General features: G+C 38.6%; 1 long non-coding RNA gene across 1 annotated transcript; it reads right to left on the bottom strand.

Annotated features, from left to right (window-relative positions):
* Positions 1-899: 899 nt before the first annotated feature.
* LOC116558223 lies at positions 900-8,060 on the bottom strand. The gene is made up of 3 exons (XR_004271908.1): positions 7,846-8,060; positions 3,356-3,363; positions 900-910 (listed from the first exon to the last, which is right to left on the bottom strand). It is a non-coding gene; the product is annotated as an uncharacterized LOC116558223 (long non-coding RNA).
* Between the last annotated feature and the right edge of the window lie 9,646 nt (positions 8,061-17,706).

The following is a 17,706-nucleotide window of genomic DNA, read 5'->3' as shown; positions in this document are numbered from 1 at the left end:
GAGGTGGCTCACGTCTGTAATCCCAACATTTTGGGAGGCCAAGGTGGGTGGATCACAAGGTCAGGAGATTCGAGACCAGCTTGGCCAACATGGTGAAACTCCATCTCTACTAAAAATACACAAATTAGCCAGGCATGGTGGCAGGTGCCTGTAATCCCAGCTACTTGGGAGGCTGAGGCAGGAGAATCACTTGAACTCAGGAGGCAGAGGTTGCAGTGAGCCGAGATTGTGCCACTGCACAGTCTTTGTTGCATGGGCAATAAAGCAAAACTCCATCTCAAAAACAAACAAACAAACAAAAATAAACAAGTATTTGTATAAAACAAGTATTACCTTATTTGTAGTACATACTGAAGTCAGATAATATGAATATTTTAACATGTACTTATTTCATGATATTTTTGTCTTTCTAGGTCTTTCAAATTTTCACATGCAATTTAAAATCAACTTGTTAATATCTACCATAAAAATCTTGTTGAGATTTTGATTGAACTTGTGATGTACCTTTGATCAGCTTGGCAAGGATTGACATCTTGACAATATTGAGTCTTCCAAACATGATATATTGCTTCATTTATTAGGCCTTGTTTAATTTTTCTCAGCAATGTTTTGGTTTTCAGCATAATGATACAACTCTTGTTAAATTTATTCCTAAACATTTTTGCTTTGGTGCTATTGTGAATGAAATAGCTATTTTCCAATTGTTTGCTACTATTTGTATTTAGAAATACAAATGACTTTTGTATATTCTCCTTGTATCCCTCAACCTTATTAAATACACTAACTAGTTGTTTTATTGATTTCTTGAGGTTTTATTCACAAATAATATTGTCTGTCATTATAATTGTCTTATTTTTCCTTTACAATTTTTGTGACTTTTATTTCTTTTCTGACTTCATTGCATAGACTTCTAATAAAACCTTGCATAGAAGAGGTGCTAGCAGACATCCTTGTCTTTTATCTTAGGGAGAAAGTATTCAGTATGTAACCATTAAGTATGATGTTATCACCATGCTTTCTTTAATAATATCCTTTATGATCTTGAGGAAATTTCCTTCTATTCCTGATTTGCTGAGAGTTTTGATCATAAATGGACGTTGATTTTTGTCAAATACTTTTTCCGCATTTATGGGGAGGGCCATATGGTTTTGCTCTTTGATGGTGAATTACATCGATTTTCAAAGGCTGTCACAAGCATATTTACTAAAAGTTCTTTTCACTCTCAAAAGTGCTCCATATTTTATAACAACTTATACAGTTACTTCTTCTAGATTCCCATTTCAGTTTTACACAACCACGGAGACTCTTCCAATTTGCAGCTTTAAGAATCTGCTACTCCTGGTAACTTGGATTTGCTTGGCTCCATCAGAAAGCCTAAGAGTAAGAGGCTTCCCTGGTACTAGCGTGTAGGCTAGAAACTTGGGAACCTAAAGGATTTCTTACCTGGTGAGATATTTTCTGATATTTTTTAAAAACAGAGTTCTAAATCTTTCCTAGCTCTCCAAGTGCCACCCCCTGGGTGGTGTTTAGGCCCACAGGGAAAATCCAGCGTGTGGACCCCTGAAGGGAGTTAGTATTCATCCTTTGTTTACCCATTGCTCCCCACCCTGTACATCAAAAAGCCAGATCTTCAACAATTGCAGCCTCCTGGAGATTTAAAGCTAAAGTGAAAATGTTAAGTGGTAAAAGAATGGCCTTTTATATTTATATAATCAGTAAATATATGTACACATATATTTTGTTTTATAGCTTTAGGAGATACAAGTACAGTTTTGTGACATGGATATACTATATAGTGGTAAAGTCAGGACTTTCAGTATAAACATTACCCAAATAGTGTACACTGTCCTTATTAGATAATTTCTCATCCCTCAGCCCCCGCCCACCCTCCTACCTTTCTGAGTTTCCAATGTCTATTATTCCACTTTCTATGTCCACATGTTCATTTGGCTCCTACTTATAAGTGAGAACATGGGGTGTTCGGCTTTCTGTTTCTGATCTGTTTCATGTAAGATAATGGCCTCTAGTTTCGTCCACACAAATATATTTAAACGAATACTCCAAACCTGGAGTGAGAAGTGTCTCCTGGGAGTTTTCACTGCAGCCTGGGGGCACTTCAGCGGAGAAGTCAAAGTCTTTGAGAATTCCTATTAAACACTACCTAAAATAAACATGAACAGGAGCTGATTTCATTGAGTAAAGGTAGATGGCATTTTCGTAGCATCTTTAAATGAAATCTTCCATAGGCTGGGATTTCAGAGACCTGGTTTTTAATTTTAGCTTTGTCTTGAACTCTGTGTGTAATCTGAGGCAAGCTATGCCGCATACACTACTGCCACTACCACTACTACTACTAACTGAATATTTATATAGAACTATGCCAGATATTTCACATATATTATTTCACTCTTATAAAAAGGGAAAGATTGGCTGAGCATGGTGGCTCGTGCCTGTAGTCTCAACATTTTGGGATGCTAAGTTAGGAGAATCACTTAGTCCTAGAGTTTGAGGCCAGCCTGGACAACATAGTGGGACCCCATTTGTACTATTTTTTTAAATAACAAAAAAATGAAAAAAGAAACTCAAGAGTAGAGACAAGAAATATTCAAAAATAATAATACCTGTCACTGTGAAAAAGACTTGTCACCAAGTATCTCATTGAAAATTCACAACTTCCCTAGGAGGTGGGTTCTATCACCCCAGGAATGTGAGACTCAAACAGACTACCAAGGTCAGGCAGCTGGCAGATGGCAGAGCTGAAATTCAAATCCAGGCAATCCAACCCTAAAATGCTTGTTTTAATTGTAATGCTGAACTACGCCTGTCCTAACATGGAAGGTAAATAGGCAGAAAAATAGACAGCTTTTCAGAGGATCATGATTACAAGGACAGAAGAACAGTCTAGTACTCACATTACTTTAACCATTAACCTCACAGCTACCGTTTTTGAGTGCTTATCTACAAAAATTTTTTCCTAAAGCATTTTTCACACATTTCTTTTTTAACCCATGGAACAGCTTTTTGCCATCATCTGGCCTCAGATCTGCAGTTCTGTGGCAGTGCCTCCGTGTCATCTCTGCCACCTTGGTGTGAATGCCCCTTTTCAGGCTCAGCCACTTCAGACTCTGCAGGTTTCCCTGCTTTGCTCACTGCTGAGTTTCCTGGAACCCACTCCCTTCATGGAAAACAATCCAATCCTTGGCCCCAGGACACCTGACCTGTTTATTGGCCAACTCCCAGCCCTCATCAACTATTGTTAGAGAATAGGATTAGACAGCTGGCCCTACATCCACAGGAGCACCTGATGCAATGTTTTTAAACCTGGACTAGGCCACCTGAACAATTTGCAACTAACTTGTTTTCCTCCTACACCAGCTTTAAAATGGAATCCAGTGAAAGGCAGACTTAGGGTCTCTACCAGATAGAACAGCAGCCAACGCAAGGCAAAGAGAGCAGAATGCACAAAAATTATATCATGCATTACGGGGCAGGACAAGAAAGCCAGGAGCCACGTGGAGGGAGGGTCAGAATCTGAGGGTTAAACGATTAAACCTAAACATTTTAAATTTTTAATTTTTAAATTTTTAATTTTAATTTTAAATTTTTAATTTAAAATTCAGGTCTTGCGTTGGAGTCTTGACTAATTTAGTTTTGTATCAGTCAAGGTCATGTGAGCACCCAGCGCCTGAAGCATGGACAGGCAGGAACCCAGGGCAGCGGTTGTGACTGGGGAGCAACCTCATGTTTTTAAATTAACCGCTTCCCTCAGTGGGTGGCAAAATAAAAGAGAACATGAAGTCACTCAGTGTGCACCGAGATGGAGAACTCTTGGGCTTGGATTTTAGCACCATTTTGTCCCTGATATAAAGTGTACGATCTTGCCGCAATGTGTGATTCTGAATCCTTGGAGGTCCCTGAATTGTCTATGAACTAAAGATGTGAGTAGAATATTATTTTCAAAGCAGATAACATTATGATTTCTGCATATTCTTTCAGGATTCTTCAGTCTCTGGTCCTCCAAGCAGACTTCCTGAGTCTTATTTGCAGAGGGAATTGTCTCTAGATGTTTGTGGATTCCTTGTGAGCCAATGGCACTGAAACAGCATGAGAAACTACTCCTGGGACTTAGTCATCTTTAGACCCAGAGCCCATGGAAATGTCTGTCTTCCTGGGGCTTGAAGGGGTCGAGGGATGAATACCAGACCCACCCCTATCCTCTGGGCAGAAGCTGATTATTTCCCACAGTCTCCTGGCCCAGACACAACGTCTTTAGAACAGAGCCAGGAATGTTTCCTGGAGTTTAATGCCGCCCGGGGGTCATGGGAGCGACGTTGCACAATGATTAATGACAGGGAACGCTTAGTCAGGATTATGTTTAATTTATACTTAGGTGTTGGCAATTGCTCGTAGACAATTATTTCTCCAGGATGTCTTCTGATTCCCTCTGAGCTGTATGACTATCACTGTTAGATGTGTATTTGGGATCCCAGAACTTCATGAATAGCTAATGGAAGACCCAGGATTGCCAGCATGTTCCTATCTAGCACCTGTCTCCCATTGTTCCATATTTATCTCTACTATATTTCCTCAAACGATCATACTTTCTTCCATTTATAGATCTGTTCGGCTAGTTGCATACTGCCAGAAAAAAGAGAGAGAGAAAAAACAGAACAAAGGGAAAAAATGAGTATCCTTATATTCTGGGGTATTTGCATTCCAAAGTCCATGAAATAAGGCGTATAATTCTGTTACTTTATTTTAAATAGCCATACTTAATCTGATTCTTTGACAATTTTTGACTCAGCTCAAAATACAGATACTCATCTCAATCTCTTATATTTAAATTTTGATGTAAAATCTGAATCTCTCAGATTTGTTTTTTTAGAGAAAATGAGGTTTCATGTGATTTCCTGAGGAAACTGGAAATTTAACTACTTCAGTAAATAAGAAGCAAAAAAAACAAAAATTGCATCATGATCGTAGGAAGGGAGAATCACTCTGACATGGTCATATTGCCTTGGTGGGCTGAAATCTGGAGATCTCTATGAAAATAGCTGATGAACACTTGTTTCTGTTGCTTCATCAGGTTTCACTACTATGATGTTACTATTCTCAGGTGAGAAGCCTAGGTTAGCCTCCTGTGGCTTGGTTCCTACTGAGCATGTTGGGGAGAACCTGATTTCCACATTCATGTGGGTCAATTGGCTATGTGAGCTCCAGCTTCTTCTCGATGCTGCGGTCAAACAATGACCACAACAAGAATTTAGTCACAGTAATCCTCTCTTTTATCTACACGATCTCATGTCATCATTTTATTCTTTTAATATAATGAGGGTAATTTGGTATCAAGCTATAGTTGAACTGTTTCCTTCTCCTTTTTCAACTAACTTCTCAGTTGAGGGAAAAAAATCAGTTTCCAGACATGTAAATTAAATTAATCTTACCGTCTTCTCAGACGTTAGGCTTGATCCGAAGCCCACCAACATGTGTGCCATATCCTGGGAAAATAAGACCAAATCTGTCTTTTAAAAATGATTTTGAGTGCCTGGGTGGGTATGGTGGCTCACACCTGCAATTGCAACACGTTGAGGGGCCAGGGTGGGCAAACTGCTTGATCCCACAAATTTGAGACCAGCCTGGGCAACATGGTGCGACCTCGTCTCTACAAAAAATACAAAAATTAGCTGGGAGTGGTGGCACATGCCTGTAGTCCCAGCTACTTGAGAAGCTGAGATGGAAGGATCGCCTGAGCCTGGAGAGGTAGAGGCTACAGTTAGTGGTGATGGCACCACTGTACTCCAGCCTGGGGGACAGAATGAGACCCTATGTAAAAAATAAAATAGTTATGGTTATTTTATACTTGAGAAGTGTTTGTTGTCAACATAGCATCTTACCTATGAAATATGACCCAATCTTATTATTGAAACTGAAACTTGTGGATTAATTTTAATTAACATCCCTTTTTAAGTATCTAGTGCTATGAAAAGGTAGACATTGGCTGGTGTAGGAAGGTGGAATGAGTCTTGATTGTCTTCACAAACTGACAACAGCAGGCAGGGAATCCAGGGTACATAGGACAGAATGGAGTTTGCCAAGACACTTGAAAAACAACTGGTTTTTGTATATTTCTTTTAACTGTGACTTTGTGAAACATATTTGGGTGATTTAGTTAACCTCACTAAGCCTCACTTATTCAGTTGTAAAAGGAAAAAAATAATTGAAACGAATCCATTGCTTTATTGTGAGGATTAAAGCAGAGGCGGCATGGGCTGGGCACTAATAAACAATAAATATTAGCCTTTTTTTTTTTTTAAATGAGGGCCGAACAATTAGAGCCTCAAGTGTCACATTCAGTGTGATTCAAGTCATACCCTCTCACTTGAAGTCGAGGGTCACAGGCTTTTATTCCAAAACTTCTGTAAAGTCCCGTCGTACTGAAGTCAAAGGATTAAAGAGTTTCCAAAATATTTGGACCCTCTTAAAATGATTCAGGGTGAGCCTTCTACTGAGCCCTGATAAAGAAAATCAAACATAAGTTAAGAATCGACCCATCACAGTTAAAGCGTACTTGCTGCTCAATTCTAAGGCATGCTTTTATATATATTTTAGTGTTGGTGGGGGTTTTTATTTGTTTTTTTTATTCCTGAGATGGAGTCTCACTTCCATCACGTAGGCTGGAGTGCCGTGGCATGATCTCCACTCACTACAACCTCTACTTCCTGGGTTCAAGCAATTTTCTTTCCTCAACCTCCCTAGTAGCTGGGATTACAGGTGTGTCACCACACTTGAATAATTTTTGTATTTTTAGTAGAGACTGGATTTTGCCATGTTGGTCAGGCTGGTCTCGAACTCCTGACCTCAGGTGATCCACCCACCTCAGCCTCCCAAAGTGCTAGGATTACAGGCATGAGCCACCACACCTGGTCATATTTTAGTGTTCTATAAATCAGTTTGCTTTAATCAATTTTGCCTTTAATCAATATCTACATGTAATTTAGAGTTTCTCTCTTCTGCCCATCCCCTTCTGAATTGATGGTTTGTCTCAGAATCAATGTTGATGTAAAATTAAGTACAGTGTGGGCATATGTTATTTTTAAAATCCTCTGTGAGTTTCATAATTTCTTTTATAAAAACCATCTTATTCGGTAAGAATTCATGGAATATTGGCATTTATCAGGATGTCTATTTTAATATGGAGTTCATTCTGATGGAAAAGCTTAATTGAATTACACCTCAGGCCCATCTTTGCTTTTAGTTCTCCACAAAAAGCCCACATGAATGAGCCACTTTGTCACTTCTCTTAACCATAGGACTAAAGTCTAGGAGGAAACAACACTTCTGGAATGAAGCCATGCAATCCCTGGAAAGGAACTCAGCATCAACTCAGGCAGCGACCCACCGTGACCCTGTTGGTTGGCCATACGAACACCTGCGAGGCAAACCCCATGATTTTCTCTGGGTTCTGCCTCTGCCAAATATTTTATGCTGGGTCTAAAAAGAATGAGAATGGTTTTCTATGAAGACCAGTGTATAAGGACAGAGCAACATTCCTCAGCTTCAAATATTTATAATTTTCTTCTTCTAGTATTAGCAAATTTTGGCTTTAGATGATACTAATGCATATAGATAAGAGATGTGTTATCAATATAAGCATATTGATGAATATTACATATAATATTTTATAAAATATATTAACTCTAATCTATATGTCTAACAGTAATATAATTTATATCATTAATATTATAGTACAGTAGGCTCTCTGTGTTCATGGGTTCTCCCACCAGCCACAGATTGAAAATGTTTGAAAAAAAGGGATGATTAAATCTGTACTGAAAACATACAAACTTGTCATTATTCCCTGAATAATACATTATAACAACTATTTACATAGCATTTACATTGTATTAAGCATTATAGGTAGTCTAGAGGTGATTTAACATATACAGGAGGATGTGCATAGGATCAATGCAAATACTATGCCATTTTATATCATGGGCTTGAACAAACAAGAATTTGGTATGGAAGTGGGGGCTGGAGTCTACCCTATTGAGGGACAACTGTAATCACATATATTTATTTTTTGGTAATACCACTATCAGCAAATTCTACATCAAACAGAGCAAGATTCGTAGACATTACATAGACAAATGCATATTTGAATTATAGAATGTTGGGCTGGATTGTATAGATCTATAAAGATGCTCTATCATTTATCAATTAAGCAATGTTCAGCTTAGATTTTTGGCTAATTTGAATTTATTTGACTTTGAAAGTGGAAGAAGTTAAAGTTATAATTCAGTGATAAAATAAGAAAGATTATGATATTTGAGAATAGTATTTTTATTCTTCACTGGAATCTCTATACCTGGCAGAATGAGTGGCTAATTTTACAAACAATGCAAAGCCCTGTTAGGAAAGGAAGGAGGCCAGGCCCAATGGTTCACACCTGTAATTCCAGCATTTGAGAGGCTGAGGCAGGTGGATCACTTGAGCGCAGGAGTTCAAGACCAGCCTGGGCAACACAATGAAAACCCATCTCTACAAAAAATATAAAAAGTTAGCCAGGCGTGGTGGAATGTGCATGTAATCACAGCTACCAGGAAGGCTGAGGTGGGAGGATCCCTTGAGCCCAGGAGGTGGAGATTGCAGTGAGCCGAAATCATGCCAATGTTTTCCAGCCTGAGCAACAGACTGAGAACCTATCTCAAAAAAAAAAAAAAAAAAATCAGTTAAAAAAAGAGAACAGAAAGGAGACATCCTTCTTATTCCACCTGGTTAAGATTTTCACCTTGGGGACAGTGCTGTGGATGAGGATAATAAAATTACAGATGTATAAAAATACTCTGATAGAAAAATTAGATGAGAGTGAAAACTAACAAAAGAAAAAGTGCATATGGTCAATTCACATATGAAATATATATAACCTTACTAATAAAGCAATGCAGTAGAAATTACAATTTTAATGTATCATATTTACCTTTCATACACAGATGCAAAAAAATTATTTCCCTTGATGAGCACATGGCAAAATAAACATTCTCATACACTCCAAGCCACTTTTCATTGGAAACTCCACAACTCCACAAAATACATTAAAAGCCTTAAAAATCTTTAAGCCCCACCCAATAAATTCATTTTTAGAAATATACACTAAGAGGAAAAAAGAGATGCATGTTAATTTTATGTTTAATGATAATTACTATAGTATTATTACTTTTAAGAGTCAGAATTGGAGACCTAATGTGTTCCATAAGAGAACAAACAAATTTATGAATATGAAATACTTTAGAGTAATTAAAAATGTTTTCAAATAAATATTTAACAACATGGAAAAATGTTAATGATTAGTGGGAAACTGCAATGTTGTATGAAAAAAGCAGGGAAACTATATTACATATATATTCTATTTCCAATTTATTAAATGGATATATACAGAAGTTTTCCAGTGACCAACATTGTGGTCATATTTTTTAGGGACATAGGAAATGTCACATTGGGTCAGGTTCAGTTTCAAAAGTCAAAGGAGTCTCCAGGCCACATTTCAGGAGGACATAATTGCCCTCCCTAAGGAGGGTTTATTATTAAACCTAAACTTCCAAAGAGTTTAGGTTTAATAATAAGAGCCAGGGCCAGCGTGGTGGCTCACACCTGTAATCCCAGCATTTTGGGAGGCTGAGGCGGGTGGCTCACACCTGTAATCCCAGCATTTTGAGAGGCTGAGGCGGGGGGATCGCCTGAGGTCAGAATTTAGAGACCAACCTGACCAACATGGAGAAACCTCATCTCTACTAAAAATATAAAATTAGCCAGGCATGGTGGCCCATACCTATAATCCCAGCTACTCAGGAGGCTGAGGCAGGAGAATCACTTGAACCTGGGAAGTAGAGGTTGTGGTGGGCTGAGATTGCTCCACTGCACTCCAGCCTGGGCAACAAAAGCAAAACTTCATCTCAAAATAATAATAATATGAGCCACAACAATATTTTATTCATGTGAGGCACTTTACAGTTGACAAAATTTTTCAGATATGTTTTCCCTCTGGATTCTCAAAAGGATCCTTTGAGGTTGCATAATACTATGTCTGTTTTACAGATGAGAAAATAAAAGCTCAAAGAGTTACCCAGGTGGTGAGTGGCAGAGTGTTCACCTTTGACCATTACCCTTCCCTTTTTCATATTGGCTACTTCTTCTAGAAATATGATTCATAAATACCTTCAGGCAATTTTGGAATACATTTCTAACTCTTTTGTATTCTGTCTCTTAAGAAAATGCATTGTTTGCCTTTAGTCTACCCTATGAGCTCTAAAATTCCCTTGCTTCAGTATCCGTGGGTATATTAACATCATAGCTATTTAACGGTCTTATATATAGTTAGACATAGGGGGTAAGAGTGAGCTTATTCAGGCCAACTACCACCAGCAGCAAACACATTTGCAACCAACTTTCCCAGGAAAGGGGGGGGACAGGAAAAACACCATTTAAAGGGACTTCCCTCAGGCCACAGAGAAAATTTCTAGGAGAGCACTGAGAATCAAGAACTATTAGGATGTATCAGCTAAATGAGGTGTCAACAAAAACCAAGCTTGGTCTTGTATGAAGCCCAGAGCTGGCATTTCCCCGCTCTTGGTCATTCTTTTCCTGTGGCTATCTAGGTCAGGCTTCTCAAACATCACCATGGCAGATGCATCATTTGGAGATCTTGCGAAAGTGCAGACTCTGACTCCCTAGGTCTAGGGATGAGATTCTGCATTTCTTACAAAATCCCAGGTGCTGCTGCTGCTGCTGCTGCTGCTGGTGGTGGTCTAGACCACATTTTCAGAAGTGAGGATTTAAACAGTCGGCACGCGGAGAGCTGGGACAAAGCTTCCACTTGATTCTTATTTGTAGGTTGTTTTTCTACAGCTAAGTCAGTGGCAACTCTCACCCCTTTGTTTCTCCATTAGCAATTGTTCTTTTTTGTCTGTTTTTATTATCTATTTAATTTTTAATTTTGGGAGTACATAGTCGGTGGATGTATTTATGAGGAACATGAGATATTTTGATACAGGCATGCAATGTGAAATAAGCATATCAGGATAAATGGGTCATCCGTCACCTCAAGCATGTAACCTTACTTTTTGTTACAAACAATGCAATTATACTCTTAGTTATTTTTAAATGTACAATAAACTGTTTCTGACTGTAGCCACTCTGCTGTGCTATCAGACTAGATATTATTCATTCTATCTAACTATATTTTTGTACCCACTAACCATCTCCACCTCCTTCCCTCCACCACCTCTGGTAACCATCCTCCTACTGTCTATCTCCACGAGTTTGTTTTAATTTTTAGCTCCTGTGAATAAGTGAGAACATGTGAAGTTTGACTTTCTGTGCCTGGCTTATTTAACTTAATATAATGACTTCCAGTTTCACCCATATTGTTGCAAATGACAGAATCTCATTCCTTTTATGGCTGAACAGTACTCCATTCTGTATATGGACCACATTTTCTTTATCCATTCATCTGTTGATGAGCTCTCAGGTTGCTGCAATGAACATGAGAGTACAGGTATCTTCTATGTACTGATTTCCTTTATTTTTACTAAATGCCTAGGAGTAAATGCCTAGAGCTGGATCATATGGTAGCTCTATTTTTAGTTTTTGAGGAACCTCAAAACTGTTTTCCATAGTAATTGTACTAATTTACATACCCACCAACAGTGTAGGAGGGTTCCCTTTTCTCCACATCCTCACCAGCATTTGTTATCGTCTGTCTTTTGGATAAAAGCTATCTTACTGGGGTGAGATGATATTATATTGTGGTTTTGATTTGCATTTCTCTGATGATCAATGATGTTGACCACCTTTTCATATACCTGTTTGCTATTCATATGTCTTCTTTTGAAAATATCTATTTAGATCTTTTGACCATTTTAAATTGGATTATTAGATTTGTTTTCTTATAGAATTGTTTGAACTTCTTATATATCTGATTATTAATCCCTGATCAGATGAGTAGTTTGTAAATATTTTCTCTCACTCTTTAGGTTGTCTCTTCGCTTTGTTGATTGTTTCCTTTGCTGTGAAGGTTTTTAACCTGATGTAATCTCATTTGTCCATTTTCTTTCCTTGGTTGCCTGTGCTTATGGGGTACTATGTAAGAAATTTTTGTCAAGGACAATGACCTGCAGAGTTTCCCCAATATTTCCTTTGAGTAGTTTAATACTTTGAAGTCTTATATTTAATTATTTAATACAATTTGACTTGATTTTTGTATATGGAAAGAAAGGTTTAGTTTCATTCTTCTGAATGTAAATATCAAATTTTCCCAGCACTATTTATTAAAGACACTATTTTCTTCCCAATGTAGGTTCTTGACACCTTTGTCAAAAATGAGTTCACTGTCGACACATAGATTTGTTTCTGGTTCTCTGTTCTGTTCCATTGATCTGTGTGTTTTTATGTCAACATCATTCTATTTTAGTTACTATAGCTTTGTAGTATAATTTGAAGTCAGTGTTTTGTTTTGTTTTGCTCAGGATGGCTTTAGCTATGCTGGGTCCTTTGTGATTCCATATATGTTTTAGAACTGTTTTTTGTATTTCTTTGAAAAATGTTATTGGTATTTTTATAGGACCTTGAATCTGTAGATTGCTTTAGTTAGTATAGAAATTTTGACAACATTAATTCTTCCCATCCATGAACATGGAATATCTTTCCATTTTTTGTGTCCTCTTCAATTTCTTTCATTAACATTTTATAGTTTTCATTGCAGAGATTTTTCACCTCTTTGGCTAATTTCTAGGTACTTTGTTTTATTTGTAGCTATTGTAAGTGGGATTACTTTCTTGATTTCTTGTTCAGATTGTTTGGTGTTGGCATACAGACATGCCACTGATTTTTATGTTGATTTTGTATCCTGCAACTTTACTGAATTTATTAGTTCTGATAATTTTTTGGTGAAGTCTTTAGATTTTTTTCAAATATAAGATTATATCATCTACAAACAAGGATAATTTGACTTCTTCCTTTCCAATTTGGATGCCTTTTATTTCATTCTCTTGTCAGATTGCTCTAGCTAGGACTTCCAGCAATTGCTCTGTGTTATGTGAAATTCCTTTATAATGACTCTCGATCTTGGCTCTATATTATAATCACCTGGGATGCTTTTTAAAACTTTGATTCCCGGGTCATACACCAGGAAAAGTAAATCAGAATTCCAGATATTTAGGTGATTCTAATGTGCAGGCAAAGTTAAGAACCACTCACTAGGGGAGCGTACAACAAGCCTGGCTCTGGTCCAGGCTGCCAACGTTTTCTTTCTAAGTCTGGGCCCCTCTTTTGCCTTTAATGTTAACCTGAAAGTCAACCAAAAATAATTGCCTCGGAAGCCTGCTTGCAAAGACAGGTTATCTGCTCTAAAGACAGAGAAAGAAGGTCACTTCAAGGAGACTCTACTAGAGAAAGGTCAATACAGGAGCTAGAGACTACATTTTTCCTTGATTTTTCTGATGTGGAATTATATCATAAATTCGTTCACAATTTTACCTTTCACTTTTGTGTCTTATGAACCTATTCTGTGAATCATTTCTGAAGAAATTATGATTTTTCTTCTTCAAGAATATGCAAACACTTTAAGAAAAATATTCAGCTAATAACCAGGTAATTAAATAATCACAGGTACCCAGGGAGCTTATAGGTACCTATGGAGCTGGCAGCACTCAGAGAAAAAGGTTCAGACAGATGAACCACTAAGAAGAGAGAAAACTTTTCCCTAGGAAATTGAAAATGAGCATTCAAGCAAACTAAAACAGCCAGAACTATGTTATTTCTAAAGCAAAATTGAGAAGAGGAAGACCCTAAAATATATATAAAACATGATATTCACCACGGATTCTTAGTTTTCTATCCATATTTTGAAATATCTAATAATTTCCTGATTAGTAGGTGACTAGTGCACACACAAAAAACGAAACAGAAAACGAAAGCTTTTCTCTACAAGCCACTCTGTATATGCTACATATTTAAGTGACTATAATTTATTTAAAACTTTTATTCTTATGACCCCCCCCTCCAATTTTTTAATAATAACCTCATGATTTAGTCGGCTAGAGTATTTGTGCTCACTCAACAGGAAGAAAAAAACAAGACATCAGTAGGGAAAACAGCCACACCCAGACTGAAAAGAACAGCCGAATCCCTCAGGAAATTAGAGTAGAGTTCAAAGTTCTGAGAAAATGTATTGTTCAGCCTACTAAGCATCCTGAGCAAGGATATTCACTTGATCCTGAACATTGAGTTTTCAGAAAGGCTCCAGAGTTATCCATTCACTCATCCATTCATTCATCCAACAAGTATTTATTGAGAACCTAATATGTTCCAGGCACTATTCCTAGGGGCAAAATATAAAAGTCATGGCCCTTGTCCTCAAGAGTTTAGATGCTAATGGGAGAAGCCAATTTATAAATAAAGACAACAGGTAGAGCAGAGAAGAACTCAGGCTCAGGAGTCAGACAGATGGATATTTGAATCCCAGCTGTGCCATTTTCTCAGCTGTATGTTCACAGGTTATTTACAGCCTCAGTGTCTGCATCCATAGAATCCAGATAATAGTACCTATGTCAGAGAGTTGCCGCACAGGCTAAATGAAATCTTCCATGTAAAGCCACTTAGCCCAATACTGGCCATTTACTAAACAAGCCAGGAATGTGAGGCACGTGTGCGGTTCAGTGGTCGCACACAGAGAGAGGAGTGATTAATGTGGCTGGGGGACAGAGGCACTACTGTTTCAGGACTTTATGAATATAAATAATACTGTGTTGAAAACAGCTCGCCAACTACGAGGGCTGGGAGGGAATGTCTTAAGTAGCTCTGTAGTCACAGAGCATTCAACTTATAGAAGACAGGGATACCTAATTATCACTGGGGCTGAAATAGAGGGAATCTTGATTAGTCTCAGTGTGTGCAACGCATCTTCTTTCCAACTCTCCTTTTGAACCTTTATATCTTGATAGTTTGTACTTCCTGTACACCTATGTCTTCAGTTAGAAGATGAATTTCATAATAAAGCTTCCATGGCAGTGTTGTTGCTGTCAAATAAGATGACATTTGTGAAATGCTGAACACTAAAGTATTGTACAAAATACACGAATGCACTAATTATGCCAGACAAGACAAAGTATTGTCTCCAAGAAGCACGCCAGGCAATCCTGATGACAACAGCCACAAAAGCCTCTCTAGAGCTATTCAGCTGCCCTCTGCTCTTCCCTGTCCCCAGCTACTCACCCCATTCCAGCCTGAGTTTAGAAAACCATCTAAAGGAACCTGAGCACAGGGCTCCCCTCTAAGGGAACCTAAGCACAGTTGATGAAGGAAGGCACTGAGAATAATAAGAAAGTTGGGTATGAAAGGATGAGTTAGGAAAATTCCATGGACTGGTCAGAAGTTAGAACATGCTTAGGAACCAAGGACCCGTCCCCCCAGAGAGAAAGGGAAGCCTGAAAGGAATGAGTGGCATCTCCACTCACCTCCCGGAGGGCAGGTCATAGATTATAAGGTAAGAAATACACTTGCCTGAAAATGAGAAGATGGCAGACACTGAGCCAGAATAACTGTGACCTGGTGGCAATCATGGCATGTCCTAACCAGCCTACTTTTGCCTGGATGACAAATGTCCCCTGATCTGAGCCTGATATTCTGGCCAGTGCATAGACACATAAGAGCTACCCACTTCCTCCCATGATTCTTAACCTTTTCACACACACCCATAATCACTAAAATACTTTTTAAGGCTTTTTTTTCCTCTGATCATTCCCACTTCCCCACTCCCTCCAATGAAATTTTAATATCACAGATATTCAGAACATCTATTTGTAGACGATGACCCTGTAAAGGGAACGGACTATTGCAATATCTAAGCTTTCTTTGCTCCTCAGAGGCTAATTTTCACTCCTTCTCTGGGCAGTGTAACTCCCATTGAGAATGAATGTATTAAATTCCTCTTCTCCTTATGCAAGAGAGACTCCTTCATCTCTAATACTTACAACCATGAACCTTGATAAGGACACCCCATCTCTTGCTGTTAAAACTCAAATCCACAAAGTTGATATTATGTTCATGTACTCTACACCAAAGTTTTCTAAAATTCTGTTAAAATTCAAAATTTTGGAAGAAATTCCTTTAAAAATACCAATAATAGGTACTGTCTATCAATCAAGCACTGGGCTGTATATTTTACACATCACCTCATTAAATCCTCACATCACTCTAAGCATCATTGGTCTGCTTTAAAGATCAGGACTCTAGAGATCAGACAAGTCAATAGCAGAACCAAGGTTATCCTGTTGGTCAGTGGCAGAGACTGGCATAAGTACAGCCTTGTCTGATTCCAAGAGTGTGGGTGGTAAGCACTATGAAACGTGCTGGCATGCAGAAAGTAAGACTCTCACCTTGCTCACCTAGCTTCACTGGGAGTTTGCTTAGGAGCTTAGGAGTTCTGCTTATAAAGAGGTAATAGTTTTTAAAATATCCACATGTGTTTTCATTTACACTTCTGCATGTCTTGCCTTCCTCCCAGGCAGCCTGAGATAAGGAGTTAAGGTGGCATGAAATTTGAATGATTCAACAACCAGTGCTGCACATGTACCAGCCAATCAGAACAGGTCAATCACCAACCAATGAGAATAGACCAGGCCCCAGCCAATCAGAACAGTCCAGGCCTTACCATGGGAGCACAGTTCAGCTGCTTACCTGTTGTTCCAGGTGTCCTCAGGGAGGGGTTGAGCTGCTGGGACATTGAGGAGGCTTGGAACAGCAGCTAGTCATCTACAAATGTGGATGCAGATTTGGTTCTACAAGACCTAGAGGTCCTTCCTGCCTGCCTGCCTGCCTGCCTGCTTTTTTTTCAGTTTCTCTCTTGTTGCCCAGGCTGCATGATTTTCTGTTTTCTCTGATTTGGAATTATATCATAAATTCGTTCACAGCTTTACATTTCTTTTTTGTGTCTTGTGAACCTATTCTGTGAATCATTTCTGAAGAAATTGATGATTTTTCTTCTTCAAGAATATGCAAACACTTTAAGACAAATATTCAGCTAATAATGAGGTAATTAAATAATCACAGGTACCCAGGGAGCTGACAGCACTCAGAGAAAGAGGTTCAAACAGATGAACCACTAAGAAGAGAGAAAACTTTTCCCTAGGAAGTTGAAAATGAGCATTCAAGCAAACTAAAACAGCCCAAACCATGTTATTTCTAAAGCAAAATTGAGAAGAGGAAACCTGAAAATATATATAAATGGTGCCATCTTGGCTCACTGCAACCTCCGCCTCCCAGGTGCAAGTGATTTTCCTGTCTCAGTCTCCCAATTAGCTTGGATTACAGGTGCACGCCACCATGCCCGGCTAATTTTTGGATTTTTAGTAGAGACAGGGTTTCACCATGTTGTCCAGGCTGGTCTCCAATTCCTGATCTCAGGTGATCCGCCTGCCTTGGCCTCCAAAGTGCTAGGATTACAGGTGTGAGCCACCATGCCTGGCCGCTTTCTTTCATAGTGTAGAGGATGTTTCATAGAGACAGGTGTTGCCTTGAGGCACGCGGACAATAAGACGCAGAGGGAGGAAAAGAAGCCCAAAGTCTGCCTGAGGATTTTGGGGAGGAGACAGGAGGAGACACAAAGGGAAAGCAAGGAGAGCAGAAGCCAGAACATCCTTCCCCACTCTACCT

The sequence above is a fragment of the Sapajus apella genome, unplaced genomic scaffold (genome assembly GCF_009761245.1).
Source record: "Sapajus apella isolate SASKATOON/1434 unplaced genomic scaffold, GSC_monkey_1.0 scaffold21, whole genome shotgun sequence".
In the NCBI taxonomy this organism is placed as follows: Eukaryota; Metazoa; Chordata; class Mammalia; order Primates; family Cebidae; genus Sapajus; species Sapajus apella.
The sequence above is the reverse complement of the archived record's forward strand: the minus strand, read 5'-3'. Positions and strand labels throughout refer to the sequence as shown.